General features: G+C 37.3%; 1 protein-coding gene across 4 annotated transcripts in view; it reads right to left on the reverse strand.

Annotated features, from left to right (window-relative positions):
• The window catches only part of capt (adenylyl cyclase-associated protein 1), a 257,904-nt gene that overhangs the window by 206,586 nt on the left and 31,458 nt on the right, over positions 1 to 19,860 (reverse strand). The window lies entirely within an intron of this gene.

Raw genomic sequence — 19,860 nt, forward strand, 5'->3', positions numbered from 1 at the left:
GGCAGTCTAAGTAGAATCCCTTCATCGTGAGCGTTACGGCTAAAAATATCTCCCTTACAGATGACTGGAACTACAGCATGCAGCGTCCACACTGCGTCTGTGTAACACAGAGCACATGACTGGTCCGTTTAAAATGCCATCAGCTAGTCAATGAGATCTGATAAATGCATCTTACGTACTCGTTCTGAGAGATATTACGAGGATCACATAGGTTGTAAGAACTCTTGACCACTGATGCGTGATAATCCTGCTTATCTCTTGCCCGTTCATATAGAGCTTTCACAGTTCATATGATTCATTCATCCCCCCCCCTCAATAGCCAACATTTCAAAACACTGGATACCAGATTTCAGCTTTTAAAATAAACTCAAATGTATATAGAAGCTGCCTTATTTCATAAATGCATATTTTTAAACTTGAAATTTCAGAAATTTTCTACAATTAATAATGCTGCTGAAATTCGCGAATCATTAAATATTATAATTCATGTTATCCAGAATATCATCGTCGACTATTAAAGATTAAAAAAAAAGAAGCTTAAAGTTAAGTTTCAAGGATAGATATGTATTGCACTTTATCTTTTTTAATTTCTTAAGGAGGTTACTAAAACAAACGGACTATAAAGCTATTCAGGTGGTGCCCTTTCTTCCATTTCTTCAAAAGTAGCTGTCATTACTTTATAATAATGACAAATAATAACGTTAAGCAAATGCTTCAGTAGTGCTAAGAAATGTTAAAAATAAATTTCATAATAGTTTGGATGAGTGTAATTTTTTAAACTACTTTTAAATCCTAAAACTAATTTCATTATAAAGAGAAAAAATTAACCTCTTTCACATGCAGTATATTCTTCCCATTGTCTAAGTCTTGCCCACCCTGTATTAACAATAACAATTCATGAGTTATTTTTAATGCTATAACAACACCAAATGCACTATTTTATAAAAATATGCATTTATTAACTTGCTTAAACTTTATATTTAGGCTGAATTTCAAACCAAATTTTGCCGGTGTTATGAGTACTTCTCTCCCGCCCACCAACCACGCCACCATTACTGAAGTTTGCAAATAATTAGAACCACATTTTCGTACAACAGATGTTTTTTTTTTTCTCGGGGATATACATGACTCAGAGATTTACGACATTTCGCCCAGTATGACCAGGCTTCAAAATCTGGTTAAGGTGGGCAGTACAAAACTGAATATTAACATAATTAATTCTGCACAAAAACTAGAACCTTAAAGTGGTGTCAGAATGAGAACTATATCGCATTTTCTTCAGTCACTAACGCGTTGGTTGTGCGTGGGGAGGGGGAAACAGGAGCAGTTCATTGGCTTAAGTGGCCATGTCCAGAGTAACTGATATAAATGGATTCTACTCTCCTACTGGACCTTTATTATGAATTATGTAATTCGCTTAATCCATAGAAGTCATTTAAAATACTTCCGATGCCTTACTGGAATCTAAATCGGACACAGCCTAAATGGGAATGCTCTCATTACCAAAAATTTAGGATATTTTAATTCTTAGTAACTGTTAAGTCCTTTTTTTTTTTTTTTAAAGCATTGCACACTCAGGTCTACGCTAGTTGGATGCCAGTGAAACCCACTGGTGTATTCCTCCTTTTAAATATTCCTACTATATCAATGATGGGATCATTAGATTCAGTCCAAATTATCTGATGTATGTTATACTAAAGTTATATTACCAAATCTCTTTCTAGTAACCCTAGCTGGCTTGGACGAAGAGTGGTTAGCGTATCCACTCTCCAACCAACAGGCTATGGGTTTGAATACCGCTATAGGCATAGATAATTGTGATTATCTTTGGATTAGAGATGAATTTCATTGCCAAGCGTGACACCATCTCCCCCTTATTGGAGGCCTGAAGTGGCTTGAAAATTCCATGTTTCGTCCCCAAAACAGGGTTTCCGGATTTTGTAAAAAAAAAAAAAAAAGATTAAAAAAAAAAAAACATATCAATAATAATAATAATAACATTCCTTAGACAGCCCACGGCTAATGATTATTGGGCTATAGAGCAGTGATTTGGGATTATTTAACGGGTTTAGGGGATAATGTCGATTTATTATAAATGTTTATACACTTTCTAGATGAGCAAATGGCCTTGATAAAACCGAGTGGAGGAGTTGATCCGCTGCAGCGACCATATTTGAGTGGGAACGAAGCTGAAGAAGTTTATATACACTTTCCGTTCATTACTTCCCTTTACCCATACAAGCGAGAGAGAGCTACTGCAGTCTGGTTAATAATCCATGCGATAAGGTCGTTTTTCGGAAGTGAATGGTTTAGAACAGTGCTTCCCAAACTTATGGATGTAAAGACCCCCTTTGTAAAAATTAAAATATTTCATAGTCCCCCCCCCAATTGGAAAAAAAATCGTAATACAGACATATTATTATAATATTTATTGTATTTATATTCAAGATTCTGCGTTTGTAAGCTTTTTTGTGCTTCTTATCAATACCTTTGAAATGAAACTTATATGAATAAGCATATATTTACTAATATTCATAAGCGCCGAAATACGCAGGAAGCAAAATTTGTGAACCAACACCAATGTGATTTTTTTTCCCATTAAAATATGAAAAAATAAAAAAACGAAATAATAAACAATAAAAATTAAATTTTTTTTTTTAAAATCTGAAAAGAAACATAAGAACTACTTAGTCTTAAAACATTTTACATTTGGTTTTCATTATTTCACGACCCCCCCCTCCCCCAACAAAACTTACGGCTCCCAGATTGGGAAGCGCTGGTTTAGCTGTCATAAGCAAGCATTTTATACAATTCACTGAAATTTCTGTGTAGAATCACAAATAAGGTTATGACGAGAGTACGTTTAATTTACGACTCGGGGAAACTTTTCCTCGAGGAGAGAGAGACTACTCGTAATTCAAAAGTCTCGTTCCAGACCGGATTTGAATTAAGGTCTTTCTAAACAAACACTTTCTTTTGAGTTATGGAAACGCTTCGTTCTGGTATCGTCTATAACTGTCAAGTTGTTCTTATTTAGATCACTAGGAAGGACATGACGTGTAAAATTACTTTCTGACATTCAGTCACACACAAAATGCAATATATTCATGTTATCAGTTCTTAATTACCAGAGGACAGTGCATACAACTAGATGAAAAATTCTGTTGATATAATATATATATATATATAAAGGTATAGTTTCTGCTAATAGTTCCCACTGGCTAAATGCGTAGTAAAAAAACTGCCTTAGCAAGATACACTTCCAGTTAACGTTTCTGTTATGTGATTTCCCACATGAAAGGACGGACTAAGGTTCAGCACAGTGAGTGGGATCTGATGCAGAAACCAAACATGGAACGTTTTTTTTTTTTCCCCAGACAATTTCAGGTCTCCAAATAATTAGCCGTCTCACATCGGGCGATGAAATTCATCTACTACACGAGATCCAATGCATACGGTGGGATTCGAACACACAACCTGTTGGCTTAAAAGCGAATACGCTAATCACTCGACCAACAGGACAGACCGGATTTAAAAACTGCATAAAAACAAAAGTTAAATCAAGATGACCAAGTACGGCTTCTTGTGATCGTAAGGATGTCACTTACTCTGTTTTGTGATTACATGGGTTGTGAGGACTTCGTCGTGGAAGGATTCCACCCCGTGACAATTCATCATACAATACGAGGTGCATTGGGAGAGCAATGCCTCCACTGTGGTGTCTTCCCAGCCAATAAAGCGATATGTCAGTGGGGAAAAAAAAAAAAAAAAAAATTACAATTCACCTCAGAAATACAAGGTGAGTCGGGGCAGCAATGCCTGCATTATCTGTGATGGCTTCTCACCCTAAAGAGATGTCAGTGGGGAAAAAAAAGGTAACTTCAAGAATATTTTCATACACTTTTCAAAATAACCCTCCCTGCTTTTCAATACATCCTTCTTTCTTTAGTATTTTCCTAATGTAAAGCACATCTCCTAGAGGAGATGTATGATAAATAAGCCTTTGATTCTCCATTTCAGTAACACATGATGGTTTATTTATTTTCAGTTACAATCTAGAAATTATTGAACAAAGAATAAAAAAAAAAAAAAAAAAAAAACTAAACCACACTATACTGACATCGGAGGTCGTGGTATATCTCTCAGATACAATTTACTGTCAAATATCACAAACCTTTTAACATGTGTTAAACCATCTGACAGAAAAAAAAAAAAAAAAAAATGCGGAATACCACTCGTAACATATGTTTAATTTAAACATATTTATATTTATATTAAATATAAATATGTTTAAATTAATAATGTGTGAAAATATTTATATTAAACATTTTGCATGTATCTGTCAGATCAGCTGTGAGCTCCGCAAGGTTAAAGGCGCGTTGATCAAAACTCTTGCTGCGTATATCAAGGGATTGCCGTAATTAATTTCGCCGCGTTAAGCATGGGATACCTGTAATCTTGTATGCCATTAAAAATAACTTTGTAAAATGTTTTAAATCGGTAACTAAATTATTTCATTCTGGTGAGTGAATTTTTAAAATAGTTAGTCATAAAAATGCATAGATAGAGAATTTTTAAAATCTGTAACATTTATTTTTAAGACGTATATAGGCGCACTAATCGAGGGATTACTGCATATTATTTCTAGTACGTACTTTAGCGGCGATATTAATCATATGTTGTTTATATGACAAAGTTCTATCCAAGGTTATCCCCAAGTATTTAGGTGTCGGATTAAACAAGATTAATGTCCCATCAACATATCTCTAGTTTCTGATTTGCAAGTCTGTTATTAAGGTGAAAACAAGAACATTCAGTTTTACCAGGATTTGGTGTTAATCTCAATTTTTATAGAACTGCCATAAGGCCGACATATCATTTATCAATATTTCGTCAGTTCTTTCTATAGATTTATCACTGATTACCAAAGCTAAATCATCCGCATAAGCAAACTTTCTACTAACTGTTTCAGGGATGTCTGCGCTGTAAAGCAGTGGTGTTAGCTCAATTTTAAGCACTCTCTGTTTACAGATACTTCCCCCATTCACCACTCTGAAATATCGATCACCTCATAATTTGTTTATGAGGTGCCCCAGTGTTTTACATGGGATGATCTTAAGGAATTTGTATGAGTCCCTCTCTCCAGACAGTATCGTAGGAAGCTGTCAAATCAACAAAGACTGCAGTAGTCTTTAAGCATCTTTGAAACCTTGCTTCAATGTAAGTTGTAAAGCTAAGGAGACCCGATCTGTAGAACTACGATCTCTTCTGAACCCCGCTTGTTCTACTGGAACACATTCCAGAATTTTGCCACTAATCCTATTCAGAATCAGTCTCTCCAGCAGACTGTAGGTTGCACTTAAAAGGGATATGGGGCGATAGCTTTCACTTCTGTCTGCTGGCTTACCAGGTTTTAGCACAGCGATGATTTTTGTCCTTTTAAATTCCCTGGGGACGCAACCACTTTCAAGTATGTCGCTAAAGAATTTGGCCAACCACAATCTAGCATAAGGTCCACAATGCATCAGGAATTCATTATGAATATTATCGAATCCAGAAGCTTTCCTTGTTTTGATGTTTTGAAGCGCCAAAGATATTTCCTCACAAGAAAAAGGCAAGGAGAATTGTAAGTTCTTTTGAATTACAGCCTACATAGCCTTTAATTGACGTTTTACTTCTTATGTATGTTCTTTGTCTATATGGATTTTAGAAAGCAAAACAATTCGAGCAGCTATCTGATTTGAGTAGACAGGTGAAGATTTTCTTTGGTATAAAGGTGCTTGGGCCGAGCTTCTTGAGTAGCGACCAGGCTTTTCTGGTAGAGTGTTTAAAGTCTATGTTCTCAGTTAAATGGATTCACTTTTTCCTTCGAGCAGCATTAAGACTATGAAGCATTACTTCTTCTATCTCAGGATCCTTACTATCAAGGAATTCCTGAGACAGGGATTCGCTTTCGTTAGTCCATCCGGGCACATATTCTTTTCGGTAGCCTCTAGGGATGTATCTTTTTGTCACCACTATGACTACTCCACTGAACCGTGTATAATTTTTATGGGTTGGGGGAATTCTTCTAAGACGTGCATCTAGGTCCACAGTAAAATTTTCCCAGTCAGCTTTTTGGAAATTCCATCTTGGTCTAGGAAATGTTATCATTGGAATTTGGGTGCCTAATTCCATTAAGATGGGACGGTATTGACTATTTGGAGAAACCCCGAGAATACATCTGGAGACCTATAAAGGTTGCGTTTCACTATCAGTGCAGACAAATGTAAAATCAGGATTATATTCCTTATTTCAAACTCTTGATCTAACGGTGCCTTTTTCCCTGGCATCCAAAACCAAGTGGAGACTGTAGATCTGCCCATTCTGCTAATGTTTCCCCATTTTGATCATTCCAATCATACATATGGTGACTGTTAAAGTCTCCAGAGTACACCGTTGGATGGGGGTATATCTGTAAAACATCATTTGGCCAAGCAGTTGCAGGTGGTTTATAGATACCAGAAATCACACTTCAAACAACTACAAATTGCATTTTTTATATATGTTTATGGTCAACTTCCAAATACTTAAATTTCAGTATTTTAAAAATCAGTTGATATTGCATATCTTGTTCCTCAATAATCCTGATGGAAATACCACACTTAATGATTCAGGAGAGCTCAGGCAGGCAAAATGAATCTTGGACACTGACATTTTGTCACTGTAGAGAACCTTTTAGAGCCTCCATAGCTCAATCAGTATAGACAAAGCCCTTTGGTCAGAAAGACCTGGGTTCAATTCCCACCGCTGACGTGAGGAACCTTTATCTGGTCTCTTTCAACTAAAGGTGAGTTAGCCAGTCTCATATGGAGGTAGAAGGGTTCCCCCCCACCTGGAAACTCTGGTTTTTCGTCCCTCAGAACAGACAAGCCAGCCCCATGAACACATGCCGATCACAGCCATGGATATTCATGACCCCAGCCATATGCCAGTCCCAAGTCTGGATAAAAATAGGGAGGGTTGGAGAAAGCAATGGTGAACATTAAAAAAGAACATTACCAGAATACTTTGTGACAAGAAACACTTGCCTAAAAAAAAGTTACCAAAGGTTTGATATGACTGAATGGTTAAATCAGAAACCTTTTAGCACAGCTGCAAACACAAATGTAAGCAGCATAAAGAAGGCTAATATAATTTTGTAGGCCGGTGAAACTGATACTGTGCTTATTTGAAAATAAAAAAAACATTAAAAATAAAAAACGTTCCATATTTGGTCTCAAGAATAGGGTTAAAATACTATACTTTTCTATTAAATGATAATGTGTCAAATGAGAAACATCTTGTTTAATGTGATCTGTACACACACACACACACACACACACACACACACACACACACACACACACACACACACACACACACACACACACAAATTAAAAAAATACATAAAATCAAAAATAGAAAAAATCCTCAGTCCACTCATGGCACAAATGTGCTATGAGTTTATTTGTAATGATTGTGGTGATATCCACAAAAAAAAAAACTTCCTTTCTTATAAGCAAATAGAAGCAATGAGTGGAAGGAGGGTGATTATTATGGGGGATTTCAACTATGGTAACATTGATTGGAAGGAGGAGAGGACACATGGGAGGAAGGAATTGGATTTTATGCAATTATTAAGGAATAACTATCTGTGACAGCATGTAATGGAAAATACTAGGGGTCAGAGAGTGCTTGACCTAGTAATTGCATCTGAAAATTTGGCTGTAACGAATATGACCACGTTGCCACCAATTAGTGAGAAGGATCATAGTGTTTTCACTTGGGAGGTGGCTAAAGGTGTGGAATTTACAATTAAGACACAGTACATGTGGAATTATCGAGCCAGTAAGTATGACAAGCTTAGGAGTTTGATTGGATCAGTTCCATGGCATGTAAAACTGCAAGGGCTAGATGTTGATAGTGCATGGGAGGTGGTTAGGAAGTGTTTGCATGAAGCAATGGTTGACTGTATACCTAGCGTGCGAATAATAAATCAAGTAGGGGTTAAATGGATGAATAACACCATTAAGCTTGAGCTGCAAAAACAGAAACAATAATGGAGGGAATTTAAGGAGAAAGGTGACCGGCAGGCACATGAACGGTATAAAGCGCAGGCCAGAAGGGTAACGAGTGTGGCAAGAAAAGCAAAAACGGATTATGAAAGAAAATTAGACATGCAGGCTAAAGAGAATCCCAAACAGTTTTTTCAATATGTTGCAAGTAAAAGAAAAAATGTACATGGCAGAATGATTTTAAAGAATGCCAATGGTAGGTAGGCAGTGGTGTAGTTAGAGCCATTGTGGACCGGGGCGATTCCGGAGTTTGCCGCCCCTCTCAATACACACCAAAAATGCTATAAAAAGTCAAAACGAAGTATAGGGAAATAAATTAAATCACTATGTTTATTTTTGAAGTAAAACTTTAATTTCAACATTCTAAAATGTTATTTTATTTGCTTTTCTGTTAGCAAAGTCGATGATATTGGCAAATTCTATTTCATAGTAATGTAGGTAATTCTTAATCAATTTTATTTAGAAAAACTCCTCTCACAACTAGCAAAACTTACAGCAATTGTGAGGAAAATTTGCAGTAGTATTACAATATTTGGAAATGAGTTCGCAAGACTGTATTTTTGAATTAACTGCAAAAGTTCAAAAAGGTTCAAAGTGCCACCCGGGACGGACTGCCCCCCCCCCCCCTAGCTACGCCACTGTAGGTAGGTAACCAAATCAGTTGATATAGTGGAATTACTGAGTGAGCACTTTGCAAGAGCATACCATCCAGGTGGTGATATTACAGGAATGAAGGAACCAACAGCTTATATGGGAATTGTGGTGAATGAAGTGGAGGTGAATAGTCTATTACAAAAGCTCAATGTGAATACATCTGTGGGATTGGATGGTATACCAGCTCGTGTCATACGTGAAGCGGCTAAAGAATTGTCAGTGCCCTTGACCATTTTGTTTAATTTGAGTCTCGGGTTTGGGTTAGTCCCGAGGGGGTGGAAAGAGGGAAAAATAGTTACACTGCATAAAGGAGGTTCCAAGACTGCTGTTGAAAATTATCGACCAATCAGCATATCAGGAGTCGTCATCAAAATCTTAGAGAAAGTAGTCAAGAGGAAAATACAGGAATGGATAGATGAAAATGGGATACAGTATGGGGAACAGCATGGTTTTGTGAAGGGTAGACCATGCCTCAGTAACTTGCTCACATTTTATAACACAGTGATAGCTGAACTGGATAAGGGTAATGGGCTTACAGTGATTCTGCTGGACCTTGCTAAGGCCTTTGACAGGATACCACACAGAATTCTAATCAGTAAACTGCAGCATATGGGGGATGGATATAGGGTTGGTGAGATGGATAGGAGGGTGGTTGATGGAGAGATAGAGAGTAGTTTATTCAGGAGTAGAGTCCAAAAGACGGCCTGTGACTAGTGGTGTGCCACAGGGTTCTGTTCTTGGACCACTACTGTTTAATTTGTTCATTAACGATATGGGAAAGGATCTGAGAGGAACTATTCATTTGTTTGCTGATGATGCAAAGTTGGGTAGAGCAATAGTGAATGCACAGGATGTTAAAATTTTGCAAGATGATTTGGAAGGTTTGGAGGACTGGGCTAAGGAAAATGGATGTCAATTTAATGTGGCAAAATGTAAGGTTATGCATTTTGGAGTGAAACGATTAGCAGCAGTATATCACATTGGTGGAACTGTACTCCAGGAGATTGACGAGGCCAGGGATTTGGGAGTGTTGGTGGATAGGGAGTTGAAGTTTAGGGGGGTACATAGCAAAAGTGGCTATATCAGCTCATCAAATCACTTGGTTACTGAAGAATATTTTGACGAGGAGAGACAAGCAAGTTATTGTTCCTCTACATCAAGCCTTGATAAGACCCCATCTAGACTACTGTGCCCAGATTTGGGCACCAGGATTTCTTGTTGATGGAGAAGATCCAGAGATAAGTGACAAAGATGATAGCAGGTCTATGGAATGAACCTTATGAGAACAGGTTGAAGATTTGTGGGTTGCAGAAATTGGTTGATAGATGGAAGAGGGGTGATATGATTGAGACATTCAAATTACTGAAGGGATTTTATAGGATTAATTCAGAACATATTTTTGAGAACAGGACTGGTGGTGGGAGTACTAGAGCCATCCATGGAAACTGGGCAAGAGTGTGGTTAGCAAAGGTGTTAGATCTAGGTTTTTTACTTGCAGAGTGGTGAATGAGTGGAATAAGCTGCCAGAGTCTGTTGTGGGTGCCATGACTGTGAATGAGTTCAAGGCAAAGTATGATAGATACTGTGTGAATGTTGAATAGTTGTTCTTGACATGATGTTAGGGCCTCTCTTGATGAGTCTAAAGACTCCTTGGAGTTGCCCGTAATAATAATAATAAAATTCTTTCAGTTATATAATTGACCATGCAGTGATTGCATAGGTAGTGGCTAATCATATGAGGACTAATGAATAAAGGATATATATTTTACTCTCAGGCCCATGATTATGGAGACAACTACGGAGAAGTCAGTAGCGTACTAAAGGTTTTTGGTGCCTTTGGCAAATTCACAGGTATGCACTTTTTTCCCTTTTTTGGTGTGACAATTTTGATAACTGGTAAAATATCCTGTCACTGGCATCCTTCACAGCTGCTTCAATGGCTTTGCATTCCTACACTTCTGCATGCACACTCTATAGTTAAGAACTATTTAATAGCAGTAATGTCTGAATGTATTCCAAATATCAAAAGGCAAAATAGGTAGGTGTAAGATGCATGAATAAAGAGATTAAGAACGCAATCTGCAAGAAGACAGTTTGAGGGCAGCATGAAGTGGATGATAATCAGTTGCACAAGGAATATAAAAAAGGAGGCCAGGAAGGTAGCTCAGTAATGTAACCACCATGGAAGATATACCTGAGATGTCAAAAGAACAATATACAATGTTTTTTTGATAGTGTCTGGCATAAAGGCCTGATAAACTGCCATGCTTTGGTCAATCTGCCAAGCTTTGTAAATGGACAGCCAGCTTTCTCTTGTCATTCACTTCACTGTCATGTCAGATGGTCTCTCTCTCTTCAAGCTTCACCACCAATGCAGAAGTGCCTGGCAGGCTCTGTCCTATAACCTACACTCTCTCTCCTGTACATAAATGACCCACTCACACAATCACTGTTCACAACTCTCTCTTCATCCATCCTATTCATTTGACAAATCATGCAGTGCTCAGCCATCCCAAGCTTCAAGATCATCTACAACTAGTGCTTTAAACATTGATTTACATACATCCTTCTATGGGGTGAGAACAATCTCGTCACCTTCAATATCACCAAAATGCAGTCTTGCCTTTTCTTACACAAAAGCAAATCTCAGCTCCATCCTTACCCTCAATTACTCACAAGTCACCAGACAGGATTAGATCTCTCTCTGCTTGGACTAACATTTAACTCCAGTCTCTCTTGGCATAAACACATCACATTAGTAGCTTACTCTGCCAAAAAACTAGGCATTCTCTTTCAAGATGTTAATAGGATGGTGCATCTAAAACTTCCTAAAAATTCTTGATGCTGTCCAGAAGAAAGCAATTCAGCTCATAGATAATTCCTCTCTTACAGATTCACTTCAACCTCTAGCACACAGATGAAATGTTTTGGCACCATCTTTTCTACAGGTACTCCACTAAATTGGCAATATCATTCCTCCACTTTCTGTTGCATCTGTTAATAACCAGAGCAGCAACTGCCAATGCACTGAGCCTGCTTCTCATCTACTTTTATTCCACCTACCTCTGTCCTCTGGAACAGCCGTCTTCATGAAGTATTCCCAAACAACTAAACTTGTAACTTAAAAAAAAAAAAAAAAAAAGCTTGATTCTCACCTGCAACCCCCACACACATCAGTGATGTGCTTGTAGGTCCTTCAACCTCTTGTGTATGGAATCAGAAAAACCTACTGATAATATCAAATATTATAGGCTCACAACCTTTCATGGGCAAGATTCACATCAAATTCTGATTAACTTTTATAAATAGGATGACACAATGTACTGGACTGATCAGAATCACATATACAGTAGTATTTATTTTTATTTTTTACTTTGAAAAGGGATTTAACAGCACATACAGGATAAATTGGTAATGAAACATAGGACTGGATAAGTGATTTGCACATGAGAATGGATTTCAATGAATAGTGTAAAGGAGAAGCACTGTCAAGGGGGAAAAAGGGTGGAGGGGTTTAGGAACTGTTGTTTAGTTAGTAATTTAAATGACAATACAGCTCACAGTTCAAAGAGTGATATCTGTCTGCATATAATGCAAATTGGGGGAGGGGCAGCACACACAGAATTTTGATTTCCCTTTATGTAAATCTGAATAAATTATTGCAGTGGACAGATAAATGTGAGCCTCAATTTAGTGTTGCCTAATGTAAAGTTTGGCACTTTGGCCAGAATGCATTTGTACCAGTCCTGTAGAGGTTAAGGAAAGAATTTAGAGACCACTGTAAGTTGGATCAATTTTTTTCTAAAGAATTAACACATACTGAGAAGTCAAGATAAGAATGTGATTGTGCCAATGCATAATGCAATCTAAACTATTGTGCACATATCTAGTTTCCTAAATATGAATATCTACTCAGAGATACCGGAAAGGGTCCAGAGAGAAGTAATAACTTAAAACTATGAACTATCAGATGTTAAGGATAGATTAAAAGACTGCAATTTGCAAATATGAAAAGGGAAAAGTAATACAATTGTGACATAAGTATTTAGCAAGAGAAGTTTTAAACAGAGGGTGTTGTGAGAAACATTCTTGAGTAGATAATAATGTAAAATAAATAATGAATGAATGTACTGGGTATTAAAAGAGTTCAAATAGTTCTGTGGAGAACTATGATAGGTATTGTAAAGGATAAAATGGATTTCCTATGATTATATGGTGACTATGAAGGCCTCGACTATTGCAGCAACAGATACTTTTGGGCAAGTTTCTCATTATATCAAAAAGTACAAATTAATTATTAAAATTTTGCAATAGGTGAAATTTCATGATTAACAAGTTTATCAAGAGAAACTTGTTAACTCCCTGAATGCTATGTCAAAATGGGAATTACACATTAGATAGAAAAAGGGATAGAAAAATGCATGCAAAAACATAACAGAAAATGACAATGTAAGGATAAATAGAAGACTAAAATTCCATTTTGTAAAGTTATGAAATTTTCAGAATATATACGAATGAAAGATGAATCCTTAATATGAATCACTAACTGCAGAAAAGGGAGACATATCCATTTTTACAAATTTTACAGGAACAACCAAAAGCTGTACATAAGTTGATTTGCTGCAAATTTTTCATTTTTGAACTCCAACAATTTTCTAGAATTGTTGCCTAATATTTTTATAATCCATCACATCTGTGGTACTATTCAAATTTAAATCAGTGGCAAGATCTCAAAGCCATTTTCGAAAAAAATGGACATGTCCCCTTTCTGCAGTTAGCGATTCATGCATTTTTCACATTTTTTCCAAGCAATGCTGCAGTGGCTGTCATGGCATTCCAAACATGTCTCTCCTGTTCCAAAGTCAGGAGAACAACTGTCTCATAATTTAGGCAGTCATAGATTTCACTGCAGATAATTTCATATGAAATGGGAAGTTCATCAGCAATATCACAAATATAGTTCAAATGCAGTTCAGAGTGACTGATGAACTATTTGAAGTTATGGCTGAAGTAACTTAGCCTCCAAGACCAGTATATCATGACTGTTAATTTCATGTTCTACTACATGGTTTGTCTGTTTGAAGAATGAAATACACAAGTTTCTGGGAGGAAAACTTGGTGGAACAGCAGGAAGGAGCGATGACAAGGGGCCATCCCTGGAAGTTACGAAAGCAGGCTGTGCACAAGAGGGTGAGGAGTGGTTTCTTTGCGTGGAGGGTTGTTGAACCTTGAAATGCATTGCCTGAGAGAGTGGTTGGAGCGGGAACGGTTAATAGATTCAAGGAGTGGTATGATAGACTTTGTATTTCCTAAAAACGACCTCCCACGATGAGTCTTTTGACTCCATGGAGGCCTGGATAATAATAAAACCTGCCACCCACGTTCATATGCCTCAATGGACTAGAAACACAACTAACAGAAAAATTGCAGAAACAGCAGGATGATAAGATTGGTGTTTAAGACTAAGAAGAAGAACAACAAGTGGGATACTTTAAATATTAACTATAAGATGATGTATTCAGGGATCACAGAAAGGAGGGAGTCACTATAGTATTCAACACAAAACATGAGGATAAACTTTGTGAATGAGAGCCAATTTCAAGTAGAATGATGTGGAAATTTTCAGTATGGAAATTTTGAGCAAGACATTTATTTCTATGGTTCCAAGGAAGATTCTAGTAAGAAGAATTTTTCAAGTTATGCAGAAACAGAAAAAGCTTTAGCTCCTATGGAAACTCAAAGTAGGAAATTAATCCCAGATACATAAATATTTTGGCCAAAATTGGAGAAAAACAGAGCTAAATAATAGCAAGAACCTACTTACTAAATTTCTGGCAGGTCATAACTAACACCATATTCCAACATAATGTGTATAAGTTCACAAAGAAAGAACACACAAGAAACAGAAAGATTAAAGGCTGTTATTATTGATAATATCTTGTTTTGAGCAGGATAAAAAGATAAGCATCATATTCAAAAGAAAATATTTAAGAGTTGGGAGGGGGGGAATCCAAATATCGTTTTCCCTACTGAATCCCCCCCCCCCAAGCTTTTTCTTCTTTCATCTTAACAAATTGCCCATACATGGCTGTTGTGTTATAGGTTTTATGACCTCTGGTGGATGTAGGGTTAATAAAAAAAAAGGCTTTCAGATGTGAACTGTAGACTCATTTACAATCACTAGTAGGAAAAAACCTTAGACACTATGGCAAATCAGAAAGAAATGCTGAGTAGCTCACTCAGGAAAATGTGATGAAGATGTCTGAAAGATAGAAAAAAAAATTGTGGTGAACACTTAAAGAGCAGTCTATAAAAAGAAATCATATAGAAAAATTCCTAGCAGTAAATTACTATGAATATTTAGGGAGTATATAGAATATATTATTATTATTATTATTATTCCGGGCAACTCCAAGGAGTCGACAGACTCATCGAGGGAGGCCCTAACATCATGTCAAGAACTATTCGACATTCACACAGTATCTATCATACCTCACCTTGAACTCATTCACAGTCATGGCACCCACAACAGATCTGGCAGCTTATTCCATTCATTCACCACTCTCCAAGTAAAAAACCTAGCTCTAACACCCCTGGTAACCACATTCTTGCCCAGCTTCCATACATGGAAGCTGGGCAAGAATGTGTTCCACACACTCCCTAAATCTATATACTTTCCAAAATATATAGAATATGATAAGGAAGTTCTAGGTGTGAAAAGTGAATATTTTGTAAAAATTAAATGGGATAATGATAGTACTGAAAATACAAACAGAAAAATCCATCCCAAAACCTTGGTAAAGTGGATGAAATAGATATAGTCAACACAAATATGACAGTATAAGTCTCATAATGGCTATAATATATAATCCAGGAGGTTTAGTACGTAGCTCAAATCACAGAACTGGAGTGAAGCACTTAGACTGTTTATAAAAATTGAAAAAAATGAAGAAATTTCTAGTGTTCCAATAAAGATACCAAGATGAAATCAATCAATTAAATAAAAGTTAAATTTATTCTAGTGTTCTGCTTTATAAACTTCAGTCAAATATTCATGAACCAGCAATATATATATATATATATATATATATATATATGGAGATTCTACCATAAAAGGTGTGATAGATGAGAGGGAGAATGAAGAGGATTATTGAGGCACTAGACATGTGAATTATTATTGTAAGCATGCAAGAGAGTAAGTTCTTGTGAAGAATGATTTGGTTGGGCAGAGAAAGAATGCGAGATTGGATATAAGCAGTTATTGAGGAGAATGAAAGACAACAGTGTGGTACAAAAGGTACTTTGTGTGTTTCCCAGGTATGACAATGATAAGTTGTGGCAGAGAGTTGTGAATGTGTGAGACGAATTTGAGGGGTGAATGGAAGAACTGCATAAGAGCAATGGACTACATCTGAATGATTTGAAAGTGAGTGATTAAGGTTGCTGCTAGAGGAAGTGTAATGAGTGATGCAAACAAACAAATGAAGGTATGAGTGGAAGTTAAAGATTATGTGAATGAGCAGGAAAGTGGACTTGGTGAGACTGATGTAGTTGTGAATGGAGAAGAGAATGTGAGAATAAGAAAGCAAGTTGAACAGGGAAATGGGGGTGAGCCAGGGAGGTCAGAGGGATTCAGACCTCCCTGGATTCCGAAAGTGGTAATGAAAGCATGTATGTGGATGGTCAGTGCAGGAGTGGAATGGCCAGGAATACATGGGGGGGGGTTTGAATCTGTGAGGCTATGTGGGGCAGACAGGAGCAGGCGAGAAGTGATAGACAGGGAACAGTATGAGTAGGAATGGCTATAGACCAAGAAATGAATTATGTTTATATACAAATGTCAGGAGTGTCAGAAATAATGGAGATGAAATTGTTGCATTGATTGAGTTTGTGCCCAAAAATAGTTTGTAATAAGTGTAATAATAGTTGGATGAGAATGATGTCTTGATGGGATATAATTTTTTCATGAAGACAGGAAAGGCTAGAGGGGAGGGGGCAGTGCTACTGACGATGAGAGGGGAATTATGCCCATGCAAGGTTGATATACAAGGAGAAAAAAGTGGCAGTGGTTTTGAATCAGTATGGTGTGAAGTGGAAGATGATAGACTGAGATATTTGGTGGGGTGCCGTACAGGCCAGGGAATGTGGAGACAAATATATAGGCAACTTGGCTTAGTGAGCAAGCAAAGGATGATGTTAACTAGGGCAATATTAACTGGAAAGTAGAGATAGCATCAGAAAATAAGGAGAATGAATTTTTCAAGGAGCCTCCATAGATAAGTCAGTATAGACAAAGCCCTTTGGTCAGAAAGACCTGGGGGCTCAATTCCCATCAGTGACATAAGGAACTTTTATCTGGTCTCTTTCGACTAAAGGTGAGTTAACCGGTCTCATACGGAGGTGGAGGGTTTTCCCCTCCTGGTAACTCGGGTTTTTCATCCCTCAAAACAGGGAACCGGTCTTATGAACACACACAGCTACAGTCATAAAATATACTATGACAAGAAAGGCAATGGGGAAACCACCTTGCTCATAATCATTTCCCTAGTATGGTAGCATATTCTATTCTTTTCTATTCCCTAATATAAAAGAATAGAATTTTTCCGAGTTCTGAAGGGGCAACAATCCATATGCAATACATAATGGAAGGAACGTGGGGGTTCAGTCTTAGATCTGGCTATATCATTCAGAGGATGCGATTGTGAATGGAGTGTCTGATCTTCTCCCAATTGAAGAGAATGACCATGAAGTGAATCACCTGGGTGACAGCCAGTCACATGAGAATTTCTATAAATAAAGGATATGTATGGAACTACAACTGGGTACTATAGCATGGAAAGAGGAGTTAAGTGAGAAGAATACAGATGCTGTGCGGGCATTGATCAAGTGTGAATATATTCCAAAGGTGAAAAGACTAAACAAGAAAGGAGTAAAATGGATAAATGAAGAGATTAAGCATGAAATCTGCAAGAAGGCACTGTGGAGGCAACAAAAGATGAATGTTGGTAATGATCAGTTGAATGAAGAATACAAAAAGCAGGCCAAGCACATAACTGAGTTGGTAAAGGCAGCAGAAGTGCAGTAAGAAAAGAAATTAGTTTCAAGATAAGAAAATCCTAGTGAGTTCTTTTGATATGTGGCAAGTAGAAGGAAGAATGACTATGGCAGGACGATGCTAGCTGATGACACTGGCAGATTGATAATCAATGCAGAGAATATAGTTGAATTATTTGATCAGTTCATCAGCGTACTTCATCGTCATGAAGGCAACATCAGGAGAAACTGGAGTGTAAAGTGTAAAGGATGTGACGAAGAAGGGACTGATCATGAATGAATAGAAAGTCTATGAGGAATTAAATAAACTTCATGTTAATAAGGTAACAAGATTTGACAGTATATCGCCATGTGTCTGGAGGGAATGCTCTATGAAATTAATGGCACCTTTGGAATGATTATTCAACGTAAGTCTTACAACAGGGCAAGTCCCAAAAGAATAGAAGGTGGGGAAAATTGTTCCACTTGAAAAAAAAGGGAGGGGGGGGGGGATAAGACTAAGGCAAGAAATTATAGGCCAATCTGTGTGACTAGGATTTAGAAATGGGTTGATAATAGCAGTATTCTTTATGATGGTCAGCATGCGTTTGTTAGGTGAGGTCATGTTTCAGCAATCTATTTACATATTACAAGGTGAAATTCACTCAATAAAGGAGATGAACATACAGTGGTGTAAGTTAAGGGGATAAAAATCCCTTATTGTTTTTCAGCCAGTAAGCGAAACTAAGATCGAAAACTACGATCTGTAACGTTTCATGCCGACGAACTGTCAACGTATCCAAGCGTAAGTGACCACTTGGTAGTGCCACACCACGGCAACTCGTAGCAAAGTTTTATCCCCTTAACTTATATCAACCTCGCCAGAAAAAAATAGCCGTTTGGCTTTTCATACAGTGGTGTACTTGGATTTTTCAAAGGACTTTGATAGATTGCCACATGACAAGCTAGTAGCTAAACTGAAATATGGGATTAGATTCAACTAGTAACTTGAATAGCTGACTGCCTGTCAGACAGGTATCAGCAGGTTATATATGGAAGAGTGATGTCCTAAAAAGAGGAAGGTCACTAGTGAAGTGCCACAGGGATCTGTTTTGAGACCATTATTGTTTAATCTGCATGTTAATGACATTGGGACCAGCTGCAGATATGCAGCTGTTTGCCAATGATGCAAAGTTGGGAAATATAAGAAATGCAGCAGATGTGGCTTTACAGCAGAATCTAAATAGACTATGTGAGTGAGAAAATGATTGGTGCTATCACTTTAATGCTGTAAAGTACAAGGTCTTGAAATTTGGTAGGCAAGGTTGGGATGAAGAGTATACAATTACTGGAGAAATTTTGAAGGAGGTGGAAAAGATGAGAGATCTGGGAGTGATTGTGGACAGAGACTTGAAGTTTAGGTGTCACACTGTTAAAATTGTAAGAACATTCCAATGGATTATGGCAATAATGAGGAGGACATTGATATGCAGAGCAAAGAGGTTATGGTTCTCCTGTATAAGGCTTTGATCAGGCCACATATGGACTACTATGTACAGATTTAGCCACCTGGTTTTCAGGAGGGAGGGGGATGAGGATGTATCAGAGAATATCCAGAGAAAGTTTACTGTCAAGCCTATGGAATTCATGAACGAAGAGAGATTGAGGGAATGCAACTTACAGAGTCTTGTGAATAGAAGAGGGGTAATGACTGAGACATAAATTGGTGAGGGGTTGTTACCAGATTAACGTGGAGTAGAGAGAAGCAAGGGTAGAACTAGAAACCATCCATGGAAGCTGTACTGGTGAATTTGCATGGAGAGTGATTGGTGAATGGAATGAAGTGCCTGAAAGTGTGGTGAGTGCAGAAACTGAATGGTTCAAGGAATATCTCAATGATCTTTTGGCATGAGAGTATAGACCTCCTGCAATGAGTGACTACATGAAGGTCAGGTATTAATAATATGCCATTCATGTGTATTAAGCAAGTTCTTTACTTTATGCAGATGAATTTATCTTAAATAAATATACTACAAAACTCAAAAGTAATTTAAATAATTCCTGACAAATTTAGTAT

This window comes from Typopeltis vanoorti, chromosome 15 (genome assembly GCF_054136105.1).
Source record: "Typopeltis vanoorti isolate ZY-2024b chromosome 15, IOZ_Tvanoo_1.0, whole genome shotgun sequence".
Taxonomy (NCBI): Eukaryota; Metazoa; Arthropoda; class Arachnida; order Uropygi; family Thelyphonidae; genus Typopeltis; species Typopeltis vanoorti.